We start from the raw sequence: 14604 nt of genomic DNA on the forward strand, positions 1-14604 counted from the left end.
AGGTAATAGTTACTAGGACCCCTTTGTATAAGATACCTGGGAGAGGTAGCATAAGGATAATCATTGCTAATACTTAAGACAGCAAAATAATTCTCTTTATTGAGACTATTTTGCAAAACCTTTATGCTAAAGAGTTTTGTCACTTATGTGTTTGGAGGCTTCTCCTTGTTAAGGCATGGGATCGGTCCTGTCGTGTGGTGTTAGGGGTGGGGTGGAGGGCTGGAGAGGGCATCTCTGTGGAGGAAGCGTGACTTATGTGGGTGGTCTGTGAGACTGGTGCCCTGGGAGGACCAGGGTATCACAAATGGGGAGGGTGTGTGGAGAAACCATCCACATTTTAGTGGGCAGGCAAGGAAAATGCTGCTAATCAAAGCATTAAGAAGAAAGGCATGTCTGGTAATGAAGAAAATCATGTCAAACTTCTCCCTAGACCTAAGCCAGTGGCCACTTCTGCGGCATTTTACAGTCACATGTCCTCAAAGAATCACTCCAGGAACCAGCCTGTTCATGCAGCCAGAGTGGAGAAAACAGTGATTCAAGAACTGGGTAGCATGATGTCACGTTTTTTGTTTGCTATGTCTATTTGTTTTCATGAGTAATGAAGTGCTTTGCAAAGGCTTCAGGAAAAAGAACTGTGAGGGAAAAGGAAATGGTTGCTCATGATATCGTAGTCTTCTCAGGATCGGTGGCGTTTTTCTTGCCTACTTATTAAGAAGCATTCCATAAATTGTGCATGGTTTCTCTGTACGGCTTTCCCTACCTCCCCAGTCCCTTGTTCCTCATTTGCGATATCCTGGTCTTCTCAGGACACTGGTCTCGCAGGCTGTTCGCATGGGGCAGGCTTCCTCTACAGAGGGTGCTCTCTCTGCCCCTCTGCTGGTGTCTCTGCAGCCGCATGACAGGGCCGGTCCTGGGCTTTGGTAAGGGAAAAGCCTCCCAAACACTTGGGTGACGTCATTTTTTGGCATTCCATTTTTGCCAAATAGTCTGCCCTTTCAAAGATGTCTGTTCTAGGAATATTATTCAGAAATGCAACTTTTCCTACTTAGAAGGTGACCGCCTGACAGCATTCACTATGTTAGTGTCAGGGAAAAGACCACAACAACAGCTGTGCTTTCTCAGTTACACAAATGCTGTTACCAGCTTGTGATCAATGCATGGCACCTCTGTGCTGAAATGTTTCCCTACAGCCCTGCCTCTGAGACTACAGTCAGCCAGAAAAAAATTACTTACAAATCATTCTTTTTCTGATGTTTGTATAATAATTTGGCAATTGAGAGAACGATTTAGAGGTTGGCAGGTTACAAGGAGTCACAGAATAGAATATCTAAGCAAGTGGCCGCCAGGCTCTGAGATAATCATTGCCTTTGGGTTTTCTTCCAGGAGTTTTTCCATATTTTTGTCCCATGGTTCATGGTTTATAGATGGTTTACACCCCATTAATTTATTTCATGTCCTGTCTCTTCACTTAAAGGCTACACAATACATCTCCCACCTAGGAATAGATGATCAGGCCTTGGCAACCAACATGAAGGGATGGCACTAAAAACGGATGTGTGTGTTCCTTCACATTAACTACTGACCTATAGGAAGTTGCTTAGAGCCCATTTGATCTCTTTATTCTGCCATCAAATGGACCTTTCTCCCACAAAATAGATTATTCCAAATTATTTTTCTTAGCAATCACCAGGAAACTGTCATATCAAATGTTCTTTCCCTGTTGTCCTAAAGTTGCAGAGAGAAAAAAGTGTTTTCTGTAAGATAGAAGAAGTTATTTCAGTATTAGTTATATAGGTGCTACCTACCTCTTGGGGACATGGCCCTGTTTGCCCTAATTATAATTAACTTTTAGAACTCTGTGTCCAAAGAGCCCCTTCACGACAGTGGCCATCTCAGTTATGAATGTGAAGTCACTTTCACCTTCTAACTAACCACTCCCGTATATCGAGACTCAATTAAGTATACATATGCCTCTGTTGTGGTATAACATATAGTCAGCAGGAACTCCCCATACCCTTAGGGCATACCACTGTCAGAACTCCAAGATGTGTATCCTTCCTAGGGGACCAAAAAGAGGAAAAAAAGAAAAAAAAAGAAAAAGAACTGCAAGATGTGAACGAACCTCTTAGAGCTTGGAGTGTCTTTCTGGAAGAAATTGCTTCTCTATTTACCAAAATAATAGTTCTAGCATTTTTCTTTAATATTGGCAGGTAGAAAATCATCCACCCAATTTAAAGCATAGAAGAAAATAGTTGCTGAGGTTTTTTTAAATAACCATTCCTACTCTTTATGTTCCCTTAGATACTCCTGAAATATTTAATGTGAAGTTTGTTAATATTATTGTAAATTATCATATATTGTATGATTTGAAGACAGATTACATGTCATTTTAATTTCCTCCATCAATCTATAGTATATTAGACTGATACTTTATCTAAAATGCTTTGAGTTTGTATGATATATCTTGACAAATTTTACTACCATATGTTATGTAATAAATATGTATTTTTGTACTTGAAGAAAGTGCTGCTATCTTTTAAAGTTTTGGGTTTTCAGGCACTGATAACGGATATGTATGGAGTCCATGCTGTCTGTTAAATAAAATCCCATTCTGCAGAGGTAATAATGCCACCAGCGCAATATTGCCCATTGTAGAATTGTTCTAGTTAGTGAGCCAAATCTCTGCCTAACATTGGAAATTTCATAGAATATAGTTAATGTTGAATTGGAACTTGGAGCTTTTAGTTAGAAGCCATGGTCCGTCTTTTTAGAAATAGTGTTTTTTTCCTTTTATATGTTCTCTAGTCTTATTTACCAAACAAGTCATGTTTTAGACACAAAGTCTTCATTTTCTTTTTTTAATTTTTAAAAAAAATTAATAACCAAGACCCAGATTAAGAAAAAAAAAATACTACAGACAGGATTAAAAGAGAATTTAAATCTACATAAAAATAATTCATCTAAATTTTTAAAAATGGGCATTATGTTTTCATTGTGCTCCTAGAATGAGATGTAGCCAATATTCTTATACCAAAAGAACCACCAGCTCACTTTAATTGGTTGTACGAGATTCTCTTATCTAATTTTGAACCATTTGGACCAGAATGTCCAGTTGACCCCAGACACCTACCAAGACATCACTACTTTTCAGGTCACATAAATTTATTAATTATGACTGGATTCTCGTCACTGCTGCATCTTTGGCTTTCAGAATTCATTGAGGTTCCCTGTGTGTAAATTGAATCACCATTTCAAAGGGATTTAGAAAAATGTACTACCTTGGTCCAGAAAAAATTAATTTTTTGCTCTAACTGGGCAGTGAAGATCATAACTCCTCTGTTAGAAATGGCAGTGCTCATCATTGGGCAATGTATACATATACTGATATTAATGTCTCTCTAAATTTTACAGAAATAAAGATAATTTTGCGTTTTGAAAAAAAGACATTTTATTCTCTTTTTGTAGATGAAGATGTTGAATGACGGAAATGGCTTGTACAGGGAGGCAGAGTGGGGACCAGGCGCCAGAACTCCTGACCCTCTCCCCAGCCATATCCCCAGCAGAGCCATGAATGGCCCCTTTTAGCTGCCGCTAACCAGCTTAGACTCAGCTTTTCTCTCAACAGGAGCATAAAGGTTTCCCCGTGAATCTAAACCAACAAAACAAAGAGTTCTTTCCCTTTCAGGGTGAATAGTAACCCAGGAGAGCTCACTGCCACAAGTTGTTATTATTATAGTAAATAACTAAGCAAGGATAAAAACAAGATCAAACACTGTCCGAATAGGGAAAACCACAGCAAACTTTCAGACCCATTTGCTTTGAAGGAGTAAATGGTCGCTAACTCAAATCTGGGATGACATCTCAGTAAGAGATGATTAGGTGTGGTGTTTTGTTTTGTTTTAGTTATTTTTTTTTTTAAGGGAAAGTTTTACATCTTATTCGGAAACACTCAGGGCAAATCTGAGCAGGGATTTGTGCAAACTCTTATGAAGGCCCTGGTGGGTCTGAATAGCTGCAACTTTGTACTCTCTAACTTTTCCCTAAGGAAATATGGATACAGGGCTTCATAATGCTCTATGCACCTGCCGGTTTCTCCCTCAGAGAACTCCTCAGAGGTGGGGGCTGCACCTTGGTCACTGTGGCATCCTTACTGTTAGCACAATAGGTCCCTCAAAATTGGTGCTTCGTTACTTGTTGAATTATTGAATCACAGCCAGCTAGACATTGAGGCATTGTTAAATATTTAGATAGGAGCTTGCCATTCTAGGTTGTTCTACAATTCTATAGAAAATATCCTGGGATTGTATAGACGGGAAAATTTTATTGTGTATAATGTTGCTTTTGCTAAATTTCCTAAATTATTTTTAGTGAGCTTAATTTGTCAATCAAAAGGATTCTGGGATGGATCAAAATCATGTTTTGAAATGCCTCTCTCCTCTCTTCCCTTATGACTCTACTTCAAGCACAAGGCTAGGATGCCATCAGATCAGAAATAATTTGAAAAGACAGTTTTTAGAACCAGAAATTGTCATCTTGGCATTATGCCAGGTCAGAAGCCAAAGGTTCCAGTCCCTTGAGGCATCTTGGAAATTGCTGCCTGGATTGTAGTTCTATCAATGGAAAAATATGGACAGGAGATTATTGTCCTATACATTTTCTTTTCATTCTCATGGGTTTTGTGAGTGTACGCACAATTTAAAAGCGCTCTTAGTTAAATCCAATTACAACACATACAACAACAACAACAATAAAACTCTAGATAATAAAACATTTCCAAGCCTCAGCTGGTGGCCTGCTTACAACAGCAATTATACAGTCCCCAGGTTTGTTATAATGAGATTTGATGTGTGTCTGGGAATCCCTGAGGAATATAAGTATAGAAGGTTTTACTCTGGTTTGTGCCTGTTTCCAGGACGTATACTCGTATATCATTGCAACTAGATTTTTTGCTCGAGCTGACTTCATTCATTTATTTTTTTCACTCATTCAGTCATTATGACTACTATAAAATAGACACTATGCTAGGCTACAAAAAATAATTTTTAAGCACATACTTGTGTATTCTTTCCTATAGGTCAGGCACGATTTTAGATACTTTACCATATTATTTAATCTCCTAACAACCCTGTAGGTACTTGATTAGTCCCTGCCAAGAGTCTATAGTCTTTTGAAGGAGACAAAAACTTACACAGATGAATACAAAACAACGTGGTGGAGCTGTACCAAAGAAATTATGGGGTGCAAAGAAGCAGCCATGTGACTCAATCTCCCACAACACCAAGGTCGAGGGGATACTTGAGCTAAGCCATTATTTATTCTTTCATGAATAATTACTTAAACTTTCATGGTTTACAAACATGCTTTAATATTTTATAATAGAGAATCCAATATATACCACTGTTTCAGTATATTTCTAAACATTTAAGCCTATTACATAGGCTTCAAAATACATCTATTTTCTTTGAAAAATGTGTAATAAATCTGGCTTCTGCTGTTTTGAGCAAGCCATTGGTTAAATCTGTATGGAGAGACATGACCTTTACTCTCAGAGAAATAAAAACATGATAATTAGTTGAATTATTAAAAAGCCAATCTGGATAAGTTAGGGTGGTCCACCTTCACCAAGATCTGCAACATGGTGACTCACAGTTTGAATTCAGGCTCCAGATATATTTTGTGGACAGTGCTTGCAAAAACCTGGAGATCTAGTTAAGAAGTTGTTTTAGACATCTAAGAAAGATATGGAGAGGCTTGAACTCTCGTAGTAACAGTGGGAATGGGAAGAAATACACAAAGGACTTGAGAAATATAAGAGAATATTTAAAAAGTTCAGGGGTTGATATACAGTAATGTGGAGCAAGAGAATGAGGAAAGGTGACAAGGATAACTCCTATGATTCTGATCATTGGGTGGGTGGCAGTGCCATTTATGGTGAAAGGACATCACAGAAGAAACCATCGTAGAAGGGAAGGTAATGGTCATTTCCAGGCCTGTTGTGCTTGGGTGTCTATGTGGACAGCCAAGTAAAGATGTCCAATGAGCAGCTGGATAGAGGAGACTAAGGCTCAATGAAAATGACTTATTTCAAGGTACAACTTTGGTCATCATCTGCATAGCAGTGGTTGTGAAAACCATGAGGGTGCTTAATCACCCAAGGAAAGTATACAGCCAGGGAAGACCAGCAAGCAAGGATGAAACCCCAGGCAACATCAACTTCTGATGCAATGGCATGCAGACTGGAACAACTGCTGGAAAAACTTTTGCAGCTCAAAGTTTGATTCTTGCCTTTTCAAAAGAATGGCTTTCTTTTCTTTATCATTTCCTTTCTCGCATTCATTCTTCCTTCTTCTATTCCTTCTTTGTTTTCCTTGCTATTTTATTTTATCTCTTTGAGACAGGGTCTCACTCTGTCACCCAGCTAGAGTGTAGTGATGTCATCATAGCTCCTTGCAGCCTCAAACTCCTGGGCTCAAGCAATCCTCCTGCCTCAGCCTCCTGAGTAGCTGGGACTACAGGTGTGCTCAACCACACGCAGCTAATTTTTCTATTTTTTGTAAAGACAGGGTCTCCCTATGTTGCTCAGGCTAGTCTTGAATTCCTGGCCTCAAGTGATCGTCCTGCCTCAGCCTCCCAAAGTGCTAGGATTACAGATGTGAGCCACCGCACCCAGCCTCCTTGCTATTTTATGATCTTCTCCCTCTTGGGCTTTTTTACATTATTACAAAATGCATCATATTAAGAAAGGGCATATAATGCATGTGGATGATTTTAAAAAGAATAATAAAATAAACAGACTATACCCAGTTTAAGAAATAGAACATCCAGATTGTAGTCTCCCCATCCCAATTACTTCTCTCCTTCCCTCTCCTCCCAGAACTAATAATCACTATTTTTAATCTTGTGGGGTTTTTAAAATAGATTTTTAAAATCACATATGATATCACTAAACAATAGTTTGCCTTCTTGGAGGTCTTTGTATAAATGGTATCAAACTGTATGCATTCTTTTGTGACAGCCTTTTGTTGTGGATGTTGTTTTTCAATATTATGCTCATGAGATTTATCTTGGCTGATATTTGCAACTATAGTTCATTCTTTCACTGCTATATGGTCCTCTGTGTACCACAATATGTCCACTCCCCTGTCAAGGGACATTTGGGGTGTTTCTGGGTTTGTGCTATTAGGAACAGTATCTTCATGAGCATTCTTGTCCATGTGTTTGGGGCATATCTGTGCCTAGCAATGTAAGTAAAATTGAAATGCTGAATGGGCAGTCATACTGTTTTCCGAAGTGTTCAAACCAATTTATAATCTCACCTGGAGTCATTTTTTTATAAATTAAAAACGTTTTTGTTTTAAAGAAATCTATATTCATTAAAAAATGTTTAAGTAGAAAAAAATTACCCATTATTCTATTACTCAGTTACCAAAAAAAGCGATCATTTTCAGCATCCTTTCTTCATTTGTATTTTAACTTTTCCATTCCACTTTATTACTCTCTTTTAATTATTTCTTTTTTCCTGTTTTTCCCCTTGCAGATCCATTCTGAAAGCCGAAGTGTTCTCTTTATATTTTTCAGGCTCTGTTCTCTTTTTCTACTCTTCTTACTCATTTTTCTCCCACCCTATTCTCTGCCACAGGCACTTGAGGAAGCATCACTCAAATTCCACATCCAGAAGCTCCCTGTGGATTCAGGGGCTGGAGCAAAATTCCCAGCATTCGGAAAATCCCACCCTTGGGCTCCCTGTTGATCTGAGCGCACTCTGTTGTTGCTTTTTTTTTTTTTTCCTCCTTTCTTTTTTGTTTTTAATATGTGTCATCCGTATAATTAGCCTTTGGGGACCAGCGGATATGGGGTCTGTTGAACTCCTTGCCTGTTTCCTGAGAGGGAAGGTAAATAGCGCTGGGACCTCTCAGTATTTCCCAGAGGTTATTTGTGAATGCGGAACCATGGTCTGAAAATAGAGACATCGGCACAGTGAGGTGTCCCGAGGTGAGGGGGAGCAGGGCCTGCGCATTGCTAGAAACGAACAGCTGTGGCTTTAACGGAAGAGCAGCCGGGGCCGGGGCGAGGGGACACTGAGCGCTCCCGCTCGGCCGGAGACAGCGGCAGAACCGCTGGAAACGCTGCTCCGCTCCCAGCGCTGGGTGTCGGGGCATCTTGGCGCGGGGCTGTACTTGGTGTCTCCTGATGGCCTCTGTAATTAGCCTCCGGGGGCGTTTCTGGAGGTCGAGCGGGGAGGGAAACTTTGCTCTGAGTATCTGTCCTGCAGCAAACAGAAAAGGTGCTCTGGGTGGGTTTATCCTTTAGCCGCTTTCCTTTGCCCACTCGCTGGAGTCACCCTGGGAGCTTTGGAACAGCCGGATGCCTGAGTCCCATCCCACAGATTGGAAGTTAACGGGGCAGGGGGAGGCCTGGGCGGCAGGACCAGTCAGAGCTCTCCAGGTGATTGACTCTAATGTGCCCAGAAACACCGCCTAAGCTGGAAGCTGAACGGTTCAGGGATCTAAGGGACCATTCGTTGTTTTCTGTTTTGCGTTAATAACTGCCATTCGCGGACGCGCATTATGTGCCGGACACGGTGCTAAGCTCTGAACACACGTTAGTTCACAGTGATTAGGCCTGAGTTAACGGTAAGGAAACAAAGGCTCAGAGAGGTCAAGGGACTCGCTTAAGTTTCCATAGCAAAGTTCAGATTTAAATTCTGCTATTTCTGACTCCCCTATCTGTGTTCTAACCACTTCACCGTGCTGTCCAAGGTAACCTCCTGTTTGGAGGAATATCAAGGAGGGTTTGGAGAATGAGAGAGCCCTTTCATGCAATGTAGCGGGTTAGCACGATTTAAAACATGAATGAGGGAGAGACAGAAGAATGCAAGGGAGTGAGGAAAGAGGAGGGAGTTGGCCGATTTGAATTGAGGATCAAAATCCCTTTTACAATGAGGTCTTTCTTTATGGAGTTCAGAGAAGCCACAGTCATCCGCACAATCTGGGGCCCATCTTGCTGTGGTGAGAGGCAGGCCCGTGCAGGACTCTGACTCAGCCTCGAGGCTGGAGATGAGAAGCTCTGAAGCTGCGCCCACACGGGCCACCAGACCCCTCAGTTTGGGGCCCTGGGGTCTGCACAGCCCACTCTACAGAGGTGGGGACGCTGGCGCAGTTCTGTAGGGCACAGCCAGGTTGGCCAGGGAGGAGCTGGCGCTGAGAAAGCTAAAGATCTGCTGGTGTGGGTTTGAATTTTTCTTATCATCCACTCTCTTGTGTATTGGTTTTATGATGAGAAAAACAAATACTGAAAATATCGACTATTATGTGAGTATTTATTCCACAATCTTTTGCTTTTGAATTTATCATCTCTCCAAAGGCACTCACTATAGACTGAGAATCTGTTTTAAAAATCAAAACTCTAGAGGCTAAAGCTATTTATTATGATGTATGTCATTTGATCATGTAACTCATGTTCAGGGTTTGAATGTAATATGGGGCATATAAACAGTAGAAATACTGATTTTGTTCTTTTTGAGTGCAGATTCTCTACTCCTTTAATCACTTCCAAAATTGTAGCATGTTTCTTTCTGTTTCCCATAACCAGAATTTACAGTAATGATGGAAGCAAGTGAGGCAGGCATTCCTCACAATGGTGGCAGTGTATCTAAGCTGTCCTCCCACACTGCCAGTTCCTTCCCATGGCTTCTGTCTTAGTCTTTTTGCTGCTGCTATAAGAGAATACCACAGATTAAGTAATTTATAAAGAAAAGAAGTTTATTTGGCTCAACGATTCTGGAAGCTGGGAAGTCCAAGAGTATATGGCACTGGCATCCGGTGAGGACCTTCTCACTGCATCATCTCTTGGCAGAAGGGCACATGGGCAAACCAGTGCACGAGGCAGAGAAAAGATGGGGTCCAAACTTATCTTTTTATCAGGAGCCCACTCCCGAGATAACTAATCCACTCTCACGATTCCAGTATCAATCCACTCATGAGGGCAAAGCCTTCATAACCTAATCACCTCCCAATACCGTTACATTGACGATTAACTTGCAACATGAGTTTTGAAGGGGACATTCAAACTATAGTAGCTTCTACCCTGCCACCTTTTTAGCTTGAGCCAGAGATTCCCACTTCCTCGTCTCTCAAGGCAGAGATGTATCTGGTTTGCTCTTTCCCTAAGATGGGCTTGGAACATTACATGAAGGCACCTGCATGGAAATTCTGGGTTTCTTGTCATGCTCTCATCTCCCTGGCTCAGAAATTGTTACCCCAGATATTAGGGTCAGACTCAATCCTCTACACTCATCATCCTGGTATGTCTGTACATTAATGTTGGAGAACCAGAAAATAGCAAGGAGTTGACTTGTTGTTTCTCATTGAGCGTATTGAGTGCATACGACACCTTTTATGGAAAGCCTACCCAAATCTTTCTAGCTACAACACAGAGGATCAAAGACTTTTATTTGATAGCACCCAAAACACTATTTAATTCTACTGTAATGATTCTCTCAAGTACCTCAATCATCTAGGTCATTGAAAAAAGATTTAGAAAGAGTGTTTGTGTTTTATCTTATCTTATAAAGTCTGACTCTGAAAGTCTGACATGCGTGTGTGTTAAGACTTCGTATATGAGTGCATACATAGTTGCACAGAAGAGTGACAATTGCTGTATTTGACACTGGTGGATTAGGTAGCCAGGGTTTCAGGGTCCGACCATGGCTGCTGTGGTGTCATCATTTTGCTGACTAGCAGGCACATTTCTCAAGACAGCACTTTTTTTCCCTCTCCAACAATGGAATGTAATGACTGGTACATTCCTGGAAGTGCTCACTCTTGGCTGTGTGGGGTGAAGGGAGGGTTCTCTCTGGTTTCTTCCAGCAATTGCGCTTCTTGATATTTACCCAAAGGGGTTGAAAACTTATGTCCACACAAAAACCTGCACATAGATGTTTATAGCAGCTTTATTCACAGCCGCCCAGACTTGGAAGCAAACAAGATGTTCTTCAGTAGCCCAGTGGATAAACAAATCGTGGCTTATCCATATGACAACATGTTATTCAGCTGCAAAAACAAATGAGCTTTCAAGCCATGAAAAGATATGGAGGAACCATAAATGCATGTTACTAAGTGAAAGCAGCCAATCTGAAAAGGCTACATACTGTATGATTCCACCTATATGACATTCTGGAAAAGGCATATCTATAGAGACAATAAAAAGATCAGTGGTCGCCAGGGGTTGAGGGGTGGGCGGGAGGGGTGGATAAACAGATCAGAGAGGATTGTGAGGATGGGAAACTACCCTCTATGACATGATAGTGGTGGATGCATGTTATAAATTTGTCCAAACCTATAGAATGCTCAACACCAAGAGTGAACTCTCATGTAAACTATGGACTCGTGCTGATAATGATGTATCAGTGTAGGTTCATCAACTGCATGGAATGTACCACTCTGGTGGGGATGTTGGTAACAGGGTAGGCTGGGGACAGGGGTGGGTGGGTATAGAGTATATGGAAAATCTCTATACCTTCCTGTCAATTTTGCTGCGAACTCAAAAACTGACCTAAACAATCAAGTCTGTTTAAAAAACAGACTTTTGTATTGGAATCTGCTTGCCATTCCCAACGTGGAGGACAAAGGTCGTTCTGTTTTGGATTTATCCAGGAGCCAAGTGATTGACAGCAGGCAAAGAAAACAGGTTTGGTTGACTTGGTAACCACCCTAAATCCGTATTTTGGTTTTCTTCATGTAAATTGACTGGGCTGAGTTCCACACTGGCATGTCCAGAGCTTGGAGGGTGGGTTTGAGGAATGCTCCAGAAAGCCACAAGGCGGGGGCTCTAACGCTTCCCAGGCTAAAGGCAGTGATCTGGGAGGCTGGGAATGCACAACTGTCCACCTCCTTTGATGAAGCGCTTGTCCTCTGTGCCCTCCCCAGACTTTCCCTCAAATAACAATGCATTTTCTTCTGTACCTGCAGTATTTGATTCTGAGCCATCTCTTCCTTTTAACATACGTGCAAAAACATCTCCTCAGGCTTGTTTGGTGTTTTAAGGGTAATCAGCTAACTTGAGGTAGCATCTGTTGGAATGCACCCCTCATAATAGGCTCACATGCTCACTCTCCATACCTTCTGTCCTCAAACCCCTAGCACCCTTGACCTGGGTCTTCCCTTTGGTACTCACCGCAGAGGCAGTCAATTTGAAATCCAGCCTTATGATGCCAAACTTCCACTGTTTCTATTCTTTTATCAAAGCCCAGGATGCAGCAATGAGCAGTTCTAGTCCAGCCTGGTCACTGACCTTGAATAGCCAGGACTGTAGACACCTAAAGTACAAGACCTGAACTTGCCCTCTCACCCTTGGCCTCAGTCTCAGGATCCTGACTTGGCCACAGTCCCAATGTCCACACCTCCACTGGGCTGGACCAACTCCTGCAAGTGGATTGCAACAACAGATCAGACACGTGTAGGTAGGAGGCTATTTCAGTATTAACTAGCTGTGTTGGCCTTGAGCAAGCTACTTTACTTCTCCAAGCCTCAGTGTTCTCATATGTAAAATAGGAATAATAATAGTACTGCTTCATGTGTATAGGACTATTGCAGATGAGAAATGAGAAATGTATGTTAAACATTTAGCACAGTTAGCCAGTGATGATGATGATGATGATGATGGTGATGGTGGGGATGATGATGGTGATGGTAACTCCCAACCCCATCCTGCCAGGATGTTTTGAGGGCCCCAGCCAATGGTGGCCAGGGAAGATCCCTGTCTTGTCTCTAGACTGAATCTCCTTCTTTCCTCTCTTGAGACCTTCATCCACAGTGGTACAAACTCCATGATCATATCTTGGCATCCCTGCTGACGTGCCTATTGCAGAGAACACTCAGTCTTTTCAACTAACTCACAGAATTCAACCCATTTACTTTTATTTTCTTGCCATTTGTTTTCCTTATTTGTATAGTTCAAATGTATCTATGACTGCAGTACGAGGGGCTCTTCCACCTGCCTCCCTAGGAATGCCTGCTGATGCTTCTGGCCATGGCCTTGGCTCTGGCAGCGGGGGAGGGGAGCTCAGCTATTACAAAGGATGGAGGATGCCTGGGAGACTTCCTCCTCAGCCACCACGTACCCCCACCACAATTAAACACTGTTGGAGGCTGACCATTTCCTTTCTTTCCCTACAATCTCTCCCTGCAAAGGCTCATTTTCCTTTGGAACTAAGTTTACTGTCACTGAGCTGGAGCTTCACCACTGAAACTTCATTATTTGTACCCACTATTTGAGCTTGCTTTTGGGAGAGAGCTCACTTCTCGAGGCTGTGGGTAGATTACAAGAATTCTCTGCAAATTCTGGAGCTGTGCTTGTGTGGAAGTCTGCCAGAGTCAAGTTACACGAATGAAGTTAAAAATAAACTTTTTGCAGCTCCTGGGTCCACTATATTTTCTTCCAGGAAATATTTCCATTTTTTCCTTCCCATTTATCCAAATCTAGAATAGAATTGCACTTTCCTTCTGTATTAACTAGGGTGAGACAGATTCCTATCTCAAAGAGGTTTTTTTAAAAAAAATTTTGAGACATAGCACATACACAATGAGGAGTGCAGATTTCAAGTTTATAACTCACTTGAATTTTTGTACAACACACACACATGCACACACAGATAGATATTTATCTGACCTTCCAGATCAAGATATAAAATATTTCCAACATCCCAGAAGCTCCCTATGCTCCCTAATGCTCCTTCCTTGTAAATATCAACTGTTACCTCAGACAAAATGACTTTTTTAATGAAGACATTTTATCATTATTGTACTATATAACATAGTGAATACAGCGGATTGCATTTTTTCAAATGCAAAATGAGGCACATTTTTCTTTGATTCCCCTGGGAACCTCAATATCATCTGTCTTTTGACTTCTTATGACTTCTGTGATATTGTCTAGGAGGATACCATTGGTGATTAGTAGTAAAGAACATTTTGCTAAGTTGTTCTATCATGAGTCCTGGCTCAAAGTTTTCATTTTTTTTCTTCTAATCTGGTTTTCAGCACGTAATGATGTGTTTCTTCATTATTATGCCCAGGATCTAGTCGAGGGATAGGTTTTGTGTGTTCACATGCAACGTCCACGGATGGGTGGTAGCATACTATTAATACCATCCTGCCACCAGATGTCCAAGCAAGCTCTACTGTGCAATCCCTGTCCTCTGGTAGAGAGGAATGCATAGGTTTATGACAAATACAATGTAAATCTCCATTTTGGATTGGAAATAAATGATTCCAGATAGTTCTCTTTGATATCACCCATTTTACTGCTGCTGTAGCCATGGTGTATCAAGATGCTTATCAGGCAGTGTGAAAAATGTTTTGCAGATAAACTGCTTTTAAAATCTGCTTCTGGGCCCATCAATTTTCATCCCTTGCTGGCTCCTCACCACGAGCCCCTATCTCTTTTCCAAAATGACTTCAATGGCTTCTATCGCCACGGGTGAGTCTTGTCTGTTCTTGAAAGTCGTATGATAAGAATCATACACTATGTACTCTCAGTGTTGGGCTTCTTTCACTTACCTCACATTTATGTGAGATTCTTTCATGTTGTGTGTAGTGAAGTTTT

The 14604-nt window shown here is 41.4% G+C and overlaps 1 pseudogene; it reads right to left on the minus strand.

Moving 5' to 3' along the window:
• Positions 1–8019: 8019 nt before the first annotated feature.
• On the minus strand, positions 8020–14318 carry LOC123638808 (annotated as a pseudogene).
• Positions 14319–14604: the final 286 nt, after the last annotated feature.

The sequence above is a fragment of the Lemur catta genome, chromosome 5 (assembly GCF_020740605.2).
Source record: "Lemur catta isolate mLemCat1 chromosome 5, mLemCat1.pri, whole genome shotgun sequence".
Lineage (NCBI taxonomy): Eukaryota > Metazoa > Chordata > Mammalia > Primates > Lemuridae > Lemur > Lemur catta.